Here is a 12,226-nt window from a genome sequence, read left to right as displayed (position 1 = left end):
CCTAAAATGACGGAGCCCGATTTTGGAAAAATTTTCCGGCTGAAAATCTGGAAATATGCCCGGAAAAACTTTTTTTTGGCATTTTCTCTAGATTTATCATTTTGTTCTGATTTTTGCTCAAGATGCGTATAACAATGTCCAAAACTGGCCGAGTCCGCTTTTTCCGGCCGAATGCCGGAAATTCCGGTTTTAGAAGATTGGATTTTTTCGTTTTATGTCGTATTTTTTTTTTCAAACAAAAACATTAGTATAAGATGTCCACGATTAAGCATGGTCATTTTCATGAAACTGATTTTGGTACGGGAACTTTCTAAAAATCCCAGAAAGCTGAGAATCACCGGATTTCTTGAATTTCTCGGTTGTTTCTCGTATTATTCTGCATTTTCATACGATTTTGTCATTTTTCAATTGTCTTATTACTCATCTTCAGGTAGGTCCATTCAGCATGTTGCTTGTGTCGTTTGAATTTATAATCGATGCAGCAGCTGCACTTTTTTGTAGGAAAAAGTTTCTTAATCCTTGCTAGTCCTTCTGTAACGGATAGGATAAATATTGGCCTACATAATCGGTAAAATCAGATTTTAAAGCCTGATTTTTTCCAAACACCGACAGTCTAACGCAGATCGAGATTTAAATCAAGTTAATCTAATTTTGAACAACCGGACCCTGGGATGTTTTCCGAAAAAATGATCGAATCGACTGAAATTTCACATTTTTACCTTGGTTGAAAACGGAAGCAGATCTTCTACAATTCACTTGAGTCCTCTGAGGCGTGGAAGAAACTGGTTGTGACGTGAGTTCTTTTTCCGACCCCACGATATTTTTTTCTCTTAAACATTGCTGGAATATTAGATCTGTTTAATCAGTCCTAGAGCTAGACTACTAATTAACATCAGTTTTACTCAAAAGCTTCTTTTACAGTAGAAGAAAAAACCTTCTTTTTGACTTTGAGGCAGGATTGCCCTACGTTTTGTAACACCATAGCTTTCACTAACTGCCACCCGCTACAAATGCGTAACGACTAATGCCGATTATGCTTTATAGTGAAAGTTTCGAAAATTATTAGGAACAAGATCGCAAAATTGCGATAAATATTTCCTTAAAAATGAAGTCATTAGCGACATATACTAGCATGTAGCTGTCGCTAAGAATGTCCCGCAGAGCTTCCTATCGAAATATCCCTAAGTAAGCAAATTACGCATGTGTAGATTTTAAATTCGTTTATATCGATAAAATTAAGTTGTAGGAAGAAAGCTTGGTTGTCAACTTTACTTTTGAGATAACATGGGATAGATGATCGCTCACATCTCAAAAAGAGAAGTTATCGCTCACATGTTATCACAGTGAAAACGCAAAAAATTCTCAAATTGATTTGATATTCTTATAAGTAGAACTTATAATAAAAATAAATATGCCATCTTTTTCGCCATCCTTTGTTTACTTTCTAATAACTAATTACCGAAAGGTATATTGCCTTCAATCAAGAGTTATTGATTTGATTCTTATAAAGAAAATGCTTATAATAAAGATAAATATGCTCATCTTTTTCACCATCTTTTGTTTACTTTGTAAGAATTAATTACCGAAAGATATATTGCCTTCAATCAAGAGTTATTCATTTGATTCTTATAAAGAAAATGCTTATAATAAAGATAAATATGCTCATCTTTTTCCCCATCTTTTGTTTACTTTGTAAGAACTAATTACCGAAAGATATATTGCCTTCAATTAAGAGTTATTGATTTGATTCTTATAAAGAAAATGCTTATAATAAAGATAAATATGCTCATCTTTTTCGCCATCCTTTGTTTACTCTCTAATAACTAATTACCGAAAGGCATATTGCCTTTAATCAAGAGATATTGATTTGATTCTTATAAAGTAGATGCTTATAATAAAAATAGATATGCTTATCTTTTTCGCCATCCTTTGTTTACTTTGTAAGAACTAATTACCGAAAGATATATTGCCTTTAATCAAGAGTTATTGATTTGATTCTTATAAAGAAAATGCTTATAATAAAGATAAATATGCTCATCTTTTTCGCCATCTTTTGTTTACTTTCTAACAACTAATTATCGAAAGATATACTGCCTTCAATCAAGAGTTATTGATTTGATTCTTATAAAGCACATGCCTATAATAGAAATAAATATGCTCATCTTTTTCACCATCCTTTGTTTACTTTCTAATAACTAATTACCGAAAGATATATTGCCTTTAATCAAGAGTTATTGATTTGATTCTTATAAAGAAAATGCTTATAATAAGGGAGCGTCTCCAAATATTGTTTCAATTTTTTCGTTTCAAATTGTTTCATGAAACGAATTAAAACGAAGCTCAAACGAAGTTCAAACGAAGCTCAAACGAAATGCATAATTAGTTCTAATTTAGAGATAATTATCTAATATTATCTCTAAGTTTTTTCTATTTCGTTTCATTTCGTTTCGTTTGGAGAAAATTTCTCACTTAAAACTTTGTGAAACGGATAGGACAAAGAGTTCATGTTTAATTTCACAAAAGCATATACTTTATTTTCAACAGAGAGATTTGGTTGAAGATCAATCCAAATTTGGTCTGCTTTCGTATTTTATGATGTAGACTTTTCTGAAATATGTTTTTCTTATTGTTCGGGGCTATACAGGGATATAATTAGTGCAACAATTTTAACAGGTCATGACGGTGTTACCGACTCAATTTGTAATTAATTACCAACTCAGGTGTAATTAACTACGGTATTCCCGTATGAATTATATTGAAGTAATTTGCAAAGTGTTTCGGATTGTTATGTCGGAAAGTATGATCTTCTTGATCCTCCTTTCGCAACCTTCTATCATAATTTTTATTTTTTATCAGAACCAGGTTTAAAAGAATTCTTAAATCGAGGCCAAAAGATATTAGAAAACTTGTTAAGCTTGAAAGAAACTTCAGAAACTGAATCCCTTTAAACATCGAAAAAGATATTACACATTTTGAGGAAGTAAGAACTATCTATTGTTGCAGTAACAAAATCAGACTAATGCTAAAAGTTCTAAAAAGCTTTGGATGACATGGAAATTATATGAAATTCAGAGAAAAATTTTATTTCGTTTACCATTCGTTTCAAAATATTCTCTTTTTTTCAGTTCAATTATCTTGTTTTCTTAAGTAATTAAAGTTAATCAGACATCATTATCTGAAACGAAGTCGAAACGAAGTCGAAACGAAGTCGAAACGAAACATAAACGAAGCATTCGTTTCATTTTCGTTTAAAAATGAAACAATATTTGGAGACGCTCCCTAAAGATAAATATGCTCATCTTTTTCGCCATCTTTTGTTTACTTTCTAACAACTAATTATCGAAAGATATATTGCTTTCAATCAAGAGTTATTGATTTAATTCTTATAAAGTAGATGTTTATAATAAAAATAAATATGCTCTTCTTTTTCGCCATCCTTTGTTTACTTTGTAAGAACTAATTACCGAAAGGCATATTGCCTTCAATCAAGAGTTATTGATTTGATTCTTATAAAGTAGATGCCTATAATTGTTCATCGAAAATGTGCATAGAATTACCTGCGTTTGAAAACTTAATCCACAAATTAACGCACAACAGAAAAAAACAAAAAACCCCGAAGGCAAAAATAACGAAAAACGTCCGCCGCGCATTTAGTGAAAGCTACTTGCTAGTTTGGTAAGCTATAAACGTTGCCGGATAATTACGGAACACTAATTAACCGGAAGACCGATTACAAAACAAACGCAAAAATCGAGATTCCTGTCCAATATCCTTGCGTGAAGCTATGTAGGCCACCCTACGCTCGCAAGCTCGCTACGGGCGGCAAAGAATAGTGGTCTGGAAATCGAGACTACTGTTTAATCAGTAGTGGTGATAATTTAGTAGGAAACCTCACACGTTGAATCTCATGAATCAAAATTTCTGGAAGGAGATGAAAAAGATGTTTTTAAGTAAAGTTGTTTTCCTCTGCGGTTGTCTCGAATGTGGTCGAGGTTTTCATCAAAATCAAAAAACAAATTTTAAGATACGTGTAAATCAATTTTTTCACGACAATAACAGATTCACAACATAACTTAATACGAGAAATTTAGCGAATCGCTCCATTCGTCACTTCTCGTACAATAAGAATTATTATTGCTTTGCATGCAACTATTCATGCAAAAAGTTGGTTTTAGGGGAACCCTAGTTGACATCGAGAAAGAAATTAAATTTTGTTGAGAACCAAGGAAAGAATGGAGACCTGAAAACTAGCAAGTCGTCGCGCTTTTCTGTGCCAAATGGCTTTAAAAGAGACCAACCATTCTCTTGGTAAAAAAATAGGATGACGAAAGAATAGTGGCTTTCGTTGCAGAAAAATTGGTTTTAAGGGAACATTTGATGACATCGTGAAAGAGAAATTAAATTTAAATTAAAACAGCAGAGGCTTGAAAATTAGCAAGTCGATGATATTCCTCTCTATACCAAATAACTTCAACTCGTTTCATAAGAGATCCTCTCTTCTCTTGGTAAAAAAAAATAGGGCTGATAAGAAATAGCGGCTTTTGGAGGCGAGAAATGACCGGTACTATCAAATAACCGGTACTATCAAATAACCGGTACTATCAAATAACAAACTACACTAACAGTACGGTATCTTGTTTGTTTATTTTTTGTGAGGGTAAGAGTGAGTGGGTGAGAAAAAAAGAGAGGGAATCTTCCGATGAGGTGTTGTGAGAGTGTTAAGTGTTAAGACTCTATCAAAGTCAATATTTAAAGAAAGGAAACAAAAATAAATCCCCCTTTTTCAGAAAATTCTTGGCAAGGGATCCAACCATATTTCACAATAACAACTTTTATCAGCTGTCACCAGATGTATGTTTTAAGGACATCTTCGGAAGGACATCAGGATAGATTCCTAAAGAGCCGTGGCACTCAAACCGTCAGCAAATAGTACCCTTGCTTCTCATAACCACCGCTTACGCGGACTAAAATAAGACCTATTTATTCGAACCCTTAACAAGAGGAGAAACTCCACATCTACTTCAATGAGTCAATACAGTTCACAGTGTATTAAGCCAAAGCTTTTTTTAAGGATGCAGGAAAAACTTGGATTAAAAATCGACTCTTAATGTGCAATTTTTCTAAAATGTTTCGCCGAGAACTTAATATTGTTTTCAATTTTGAGACTTTTCAGTGGACTGTTTCCCTGTCGATCTTTACAACGCACTCTCAAAACAAATTAAAGAACCGCACCTCCCTGCCTCTCACTTCTACTTCGATGAAAGTATGAAGCTTGTAGATCAATTAAGATATTGTCTAGGCGACAGCTGACATCTTTTCATTTTTTGCTGACGTAATGTCTAAAATTTTGAAATTTACCAGTTTTGAATTTCGATGTACATATACTGATTGATGTGTTTCGAAAAAGCTACTTATTTTTTGGCTGAAAATGTATAACTATTGGCGTGTTCTCAAGGTATTTTCTATTATTTGATAATAAGCCAGGGCTTGAATAGTTTCTGAACCGGGATTTCAATCTCCACTTTTATCTCCATAACATAGTTGGTATTTTTAGAATGCGTGGCCAGAATATATGTTTATTATTGTTGCGCATTGGCACTGATACTGCAACAATGTCCATGTCTAGACTAGTTCATTGCATTGACGTCATTGTTAAAATCCGTTTCATAATGGTAGTCAAGTTGCGAAACCTCCTACGGCCAAGCTTTTCCGCAAAATACTTTATTTTCGCGAGGATTGAGAGTAGTTTCGGAAATAGTTTTATTTTGTTAAGGTTCACCACTGTTATTTCTATTTTCCTATTTACGGGACCAAACTCTCAAAAGAGGAAACCACCGTTTATTCAAAACAATACTTCGATTGATCTTAGAAAATTGGTAATTACTTTTCACAAGATTAACGCATTACCAGTGGAATTGGCGTCCGAAATTAGAAATTCATCTTTCGGGCACAACGTTGATTTTAATGTTCAACGTTTATGAAATCTCAAGAAGATGTGACATCAACATTTAACTAGGTCTACTTCTGACTGAACTTATTGATAAATTTGAATCACTTAGATTTGAGTCCTCTTTTAATCGAGTCATCTAGTCCACCAAAAAGCCTTGCGGTGGCCACGAGGAAGGCTACATCAAGATTGAACGTTATGCGAAGCGCCGCAGGTTCATTGTATAATACATTCAAATTCTAACACATTATAATTTAGGATTTTCGTTTGTTTTTCAATCAGAACTGTCGTCACAAGACCGCGATCCACTCATTACAGCCCGTTACGAAGATGGAAAATTCTTCTACGAAAATGAATGGTAAGAAAATTGATGATAAACCTTGTCTACTGCTAGTTAACTATAAGGTAAAGCAGGGTATCATTATGATTTAATAAGCTAACGTCATGCTTTAACAGTTATGGCATTACACCTTTTTTTTCTAAGAAGATCCAAAATTTTTGAAGTCTTCCGATGTTCTTAACTTTTTGAGCTTTAAGCTTTAAATGTTCTTAACATGTTCTTATTTCCACATTTTGTGGGTATTTTTTCCATTTTCCTAAGAAATCGGGTGTTTTTGAGTTCTCAAAGCAAAAATGTTCTTAACTTGTTCTTAACATTCTGGCCATCGAAGCCTTTATGTAGTTTTTCTTATGAAAAAACGCGTATCGTATAACATCTATATTACTGTATAGCATTCATTATAAACTTATAAATGACTCCAGTCTAATTTTCTTTCCTAGTTGACAAGGAACAAAGATTTCGTAGAGATATACCTTTATTAGATTTTTACCGTCATTTATCTACCAGATCGGTGAAAAAGTTCATTATTGTTCTCATTCTGAAATCTTTTAAATTTAATTCAATTTCTGTTTAAATTGAAGTTGGTCCACTTATTATCAACCAACATTCATTGTGTTGTGGGCAGGGCTAGGTCACTACTGCTATCGTCACATATCAAACTTGTTTTTGTTTGCCCATGACAAGCTCAATAATTTATGTTGCAAATACCTATGTATTTATTTCCTTTATCAAGTGGCTCCTTATTTAATCTGGCACAATTGTTGCCCCAATTTTTTTCTCGTTATTTTTTGTGGCTGTCTGCATTTTGAATGTTTGTTAGTTTTATTGCCAAACGAAACTTTCCCTTTTGCCAAGGGAGGAGTCACATGATCACTGATTGTGTTATTAATGTTCACTTTTTTTCAATTTGACAAAAATTCGGAATTATTTAGCCTTTCTATTAACAAAAATAAAGATTTTTTTGGGGTCAAAATCTAGAGGGATAGAAAAAGACTGGCATTTAAGAATGGCGAACTATTTTTAGTCAACTTTAGGTAATAATCCTAAAGACCTTGTTTGCTCAAATCTTTGAGTAATGTTTAATGCGGTGAGTAACAAAGCTCTAGAACTACATGTTGAATAACAAATATTATTGATAGAAAAAGGTCTCAACAAAAAACTAAATGCCACCCACAGTTCCCAATACTTGAAATTATAGTACAGTAATAATATGGTCATCAAAACACAAGTCTCAAAATAAGCATTCCATTTTTGAAATAATTAATTGGCATTATTCTAAGTTCTTGAATTTAGCGCACTTGCACTTGATAAGATATATATTCTTTAAACCTTTTCTAAATAGAATTAAAAACTGATCAAGAACTTTATCATTTATGTCTTGATTTAAGAGATGAAAGATTAAATTCAAAATTATCATTTAACAATTCATGATGGCAAATTTTATACAACTTTTGTCTAGTTTAAATTTGCCACTACTGGCTAAAACCGGAGTATTTTCGTAGAAACATTACGTCATGAATATCATGAATAAGATAGGCTCTAAAATGACGCCATTTAGGCCTGAAATTTCGCTAGTAATAGTAACATTCATTTCCGCTGATTTACAATTTATCTTTTCAGAACCTCTGTATAGATACTTGGATTTTTTTTTTTCAGGTTCCAGAAAGGTGACAGCGTGGTATTAGATAATCGAATCGATTCTCCTGTGCAGTGAGTCAAATTTCATTCATCTTTCGAAACTCTATCATTTCGTTCACCAGATACTATTAAAAGTGCACTGCCAAGTTCAAGACACTGCGCAAAGTCCTTCTCTTGCGAACTGTTGGCAAAAATGTCTACTGGACATAAAGTGCTTTCTATATTGCTCTACAATAATACACCTTTCATCCTCGCATCCAAATCCCACTCTTGTTATAACGGGAATGTTTATTATAAATGGAAAAAACAACACAGGGTAGTTATTTTGCAATGGAAAGACGACGAGACTGTTTGATTCATTGATGAAGACACTCTCCTGAAATTCCAATACCCACGCTGTGGTTTTCCTGGCCACGATGAGACGTTTTAGTCCCACGCTCTGTTTTAAAACAGTCCAAGGCCAAAGGCAATCAATTCTAATTTCAGAAAGGAATATTCTATGTTTAAAATGAGGAAAGAATTACAACATTTTATGATAGCCAAGTGCTACGACAATTGCCTTTTGTAAATGATAATAATATGATTTTGAAGAATGTTTAATATTGTGGAATATAGAAATCCTAACACATGAATTCTTTTATTTCACGTTTACAGAGTCACCATTGCTGGCATCAACACAGGCGAAGTAAGTTTAATTTTCTACCCAAGTTTTCTTTTCTCGTTGTATGAAAAATCATGTTTGGAATATATGGGCTTTTCCAGAAAAAAAATTTACCCCCACTGTTGAGGATATTGATTTTTCGAAGTATCGAACCCCCTGAGCCTACTTTATTAGTAAAAACAACCTGGATATCCACCCTTAAAAACATGCTCAACCCCCTGGATATCCTCTCTTATAAAGATGCTTACCCCTGGATATCGTATTTTTTACATGAAAAGACATTTTACTTCCTGGATATGCGCTCCCTTGTAGATATTTGATCCCCTGGATATCCGATATCCTCAACAGGGGGGCACGGACTATTTCTGAAAAAGCCCACTTTTCTGATGCTTGGAATATTTTTCTCTAGGAATTTACCGCTTATGGGGTGTCTTCGTTTTTCACTTAACTTTATTAGATTTCCTAACCCTAACAGAGTTAGTCCAGTTTTTTTATATTTATACTAAAATAACAAAAATGTTTGAATTTTTCATTATCTTGCAGAATTATTTCAGGAGATAGAACTCCTAGAGAATATGGAGGAAAAAAGTCTATATCCAAAAATAATTTCTAGAATGTTTTCTAAGCGTTATTTCACAAAGTAAGTCTATGCAAACAAAGTTTAGCCAGACAAAAACCGTTAGTAGAAAAACTATGATTAAAAATCATTAAAAAGAAAACAAAACATGATATAAAAATACAAGGAAAAAGTCTTCAACCCCACCCTCGAAAAAGGCCCCCACCCTTTGCCACCAACCCCGCCATAAGCCAAGAAATCCCTGTAAACCCACCCTTTTTGACTTTTTTAGAAAACCGTTTACCCCACCATCTAGCTAGGGTGGAGTGGAAAGTATGCGCAGGTTTGTCTAAAAAATGAATGAGAAAAGCTTGGAGCATATTTGATTTAGAAGATATGTGATGTAATAGTATATGGTGTGTAAGCTGAGGTTTCATTCAATCATTGTACGTGCTCATGTGAAAGTAGTGGAGAAATTTTTTCTGCATTTTGTTTTTTACTTTCATTCATTAGTTTGTTTACTACTGTACTATCAATTTGGACGCAAACAAATTACGTAATGATTGACAAAGTGTCATCACTTATGATGGTACATAAAAATATTGATGATGAATGTCAATTTTCATTTAAATCATGAAGAGATGCTTTTTTAGCCTTGTTTGCTTGTCGAAAATTATCTAATGTGATACCACGCAACAAGCACTCAGCTCGCTTTTATGGACAAAATCTTCAAAACGGGAAATTTTTGGCATGTATTAAAAGTTCAATACAACAACAAAAGACCCTCAAATTTGAAATTAATCAATCCTCGTTTGTCTTGAATTTTGACGTTCAGTTTGTAACCACCATCCAACATTGGTAGCAAGTCATGTACTTTGATGCACGTAAATAGCCTATGATCTTTGTCACAAGATGTTGAAATTTTTTAAATTTTCTCTTATCTTGCGTACCTTGCTACTTTCTTTTATCTTTCATCCTCCCGAATAGATCCACTGTTAATTTCACCCTCCCCCTTCCCCTGTTCTCTTACTGTAAAGACCTTAAAGACCCATCCCCTTGTTAGAGCTTAGAAGTTTTTTCCACTGGAAGACAAATATTACTCAGACATGGTACGATGTGTGAACTTCTTTTCATTCAAATGAGAATAAGATGTCCAATTCTTTTCTCGAAAGTGAATAATGTGCCTGTCTAGGGGAACGGTTTTAAAAGATTTTCGTGTGAGCTTTTTCAGACGTCTGGGTTTCGTTCGTGCACCCAGTTTGATATCCGCCTTCATTGGGTTGAATGGCTTGTTCGTGACCAGACATTTTAATGCTGGTTTCAGCACACGCCACTGGGTCCTTGTGTAACAATATGTAACTTTTTAACTCTTTTTCTTCTTTCATTTCCTTCATAAAATCCTTCATGTCGTCTGAAATTCACCATAAACACGTTGTTTCATCGTCCGAATTCCCGACTCTTGACTATCATGCTTAGGAATATTGCTCTATCCTTAATATGATGATAAAGTTTCTACTTTTCTAGACTATGCTATAGTCTAAGACGATTTCGAAAAATAAAGAATAACCTCAAACACACAAATTAGCAGTTGGGCGGAAATTTTGTCCGCGCGGGCGAAAAAAAGTCGGAGGGGCTCAATGTCTTTTCAGATCAATGTAAACATGACGCTCTCTAATTCGATCTTCAAGGGGAATTGGATTTTCATCGAATAAGGGAGCTTATCGAATAAGGGAGCGTCGTTTATAAGAGTTTCTTGTTGACGGGGATTTTAAATTTCATCGAATAAGGGAGCCTATCGAATAGTAGAACGTCGAATTAGAGAGCGTCAACTGTATTACACGGACGATAGCATTGTCTACTACTTTTCATGCTTCAACGCGTAGTCTTTTGAACCAGGTTCCTGTGTCTAGTAAACAACCTCTTTAAAGACACTCTTGAGGCTCTTCATAACATCATTCGAACGATTTAGGAAGATGACCAAAATTGAATCTTCCAAGTGCCATCAATGAATCATGAAAAACCTTTTTCCGTCTTGTGTGACGCAAAGAGTATTAAGAACATCCGAGTTTCACCAACCTTATTGCAAAATTTTTGTCCACATGTTTAAGACGTCCCCGCCTGAACTATTTACGACGTTAAAAAAAACTAGTTTATTAAAAGACTCAAGCGGCAGACGCCAAAATATTTTTCCAACAGTCTGTTTCCATATGTTTCACTTTGTAAATTGCCTCTTAATAAAGAATTAGTCAGATTTAAGCAATCAAGTGCCACTTACATCTTACGGAATCGGTCGAATAATTCTGCTTAGAATCTGAATAGTACAGTTGTAACATTGGTAAAATAAAAAGTGAGAAATTGGGAGGAGTTTTCGTGATATTAGGGTGTTTTCGTGATATTAGGGAGTTTTCGTGATATTAGGGTGTTTTGAGTTGGTTTCTTCAACCCGTAGAGGGAATTGAATGGCATACACACGGTGGTATCAATTTTGAGCAAGTGCTAACTCTTATGTACATAAGCTGTATCTAAGCTGTAAAGAGATAATTAGATTTATAGCTAGATAGTTAGGTACTTTTTAGATTGTTGTTGCAGGTCAACGGCCAGCCAGAACATTGGAAGGAGCGAGGATTCGAATAGGGGGCCCCTGTATTGTCCCGCTGATGTCTTAGACCACTCGGTCATTGCTCCTAAATATTCACAAAGCATTTAGTAATTGTATCTATTTGTGCTAGGTGTGGGTGAGTAAAACAGATGGAGTGAAATGCAAATTATACATCGCCCAATTCCAAAAAGGTAAATATGTAATCAGTCGCGGTCTACCCACGGTCGATGAAATTATCTGAGAAGTACGTCTACGCCTGGATATCCGCCTTCTCACCGCCTTTGTTTAAAATGGTATGATATGCATATTCTTTATTATTTATTTTTTAATGTACTTATTTTTTAGATATATTTCATTTTCAACAATGTAGGATTTTTATGATTATGATTTATTAGAGACCTTATCAATGTAAATATCTAGCTTCACTCTGACATTTTCATTTTAAAAGATGCGAATACCCGGGGAATCGGAGTTTTTTACCTTTA

General features: G+C 34.1%; 1 long non-coding RNA gene across 1 annotated transcript; it reads left to right on the top strand.

Annotated features, from left to right (window-relative positions):
• Positions 1-6,229: 6,229 nt before the first annotated feature.
• LOC136809026 (uncharacterized) lies at positions 6,230-12,226 on the top strand. The gene is made up of 4 exons (XR_010846940.1): positions 6,230-6,305; positions 7,944-7,997; positions 8,580-8,610; positions 11,872-12,226. It is a non-coding gene; the product is annotated as an uncharacterized lncRNA (long non-coding RNA).

The sequence above is a fragment of the Clytia hemisphaerica genome, unplaced genomic scaffold (assembly GCF_902728285.1).
Source record: "Clytia hemisphaerica strain Z4C2 unplaced genomic scaffold, Clytia hemisphaerica genome assembly, whole genome shotgun sequence".
In the NCBI taxonomy this organism is placed as follows: domain Eukaryota; kingdom Metazoa; phylum Cnidaria; class Hydrozoa; order Leptothecata; family Clytiidae; genus Clytia; species Clytia hemisphaerica.
The sequence above is the reverse complement of the archived record's forward strand: the minus strand, read 5'-3'. Positions and strand labels throughout refer to the sequence as shown.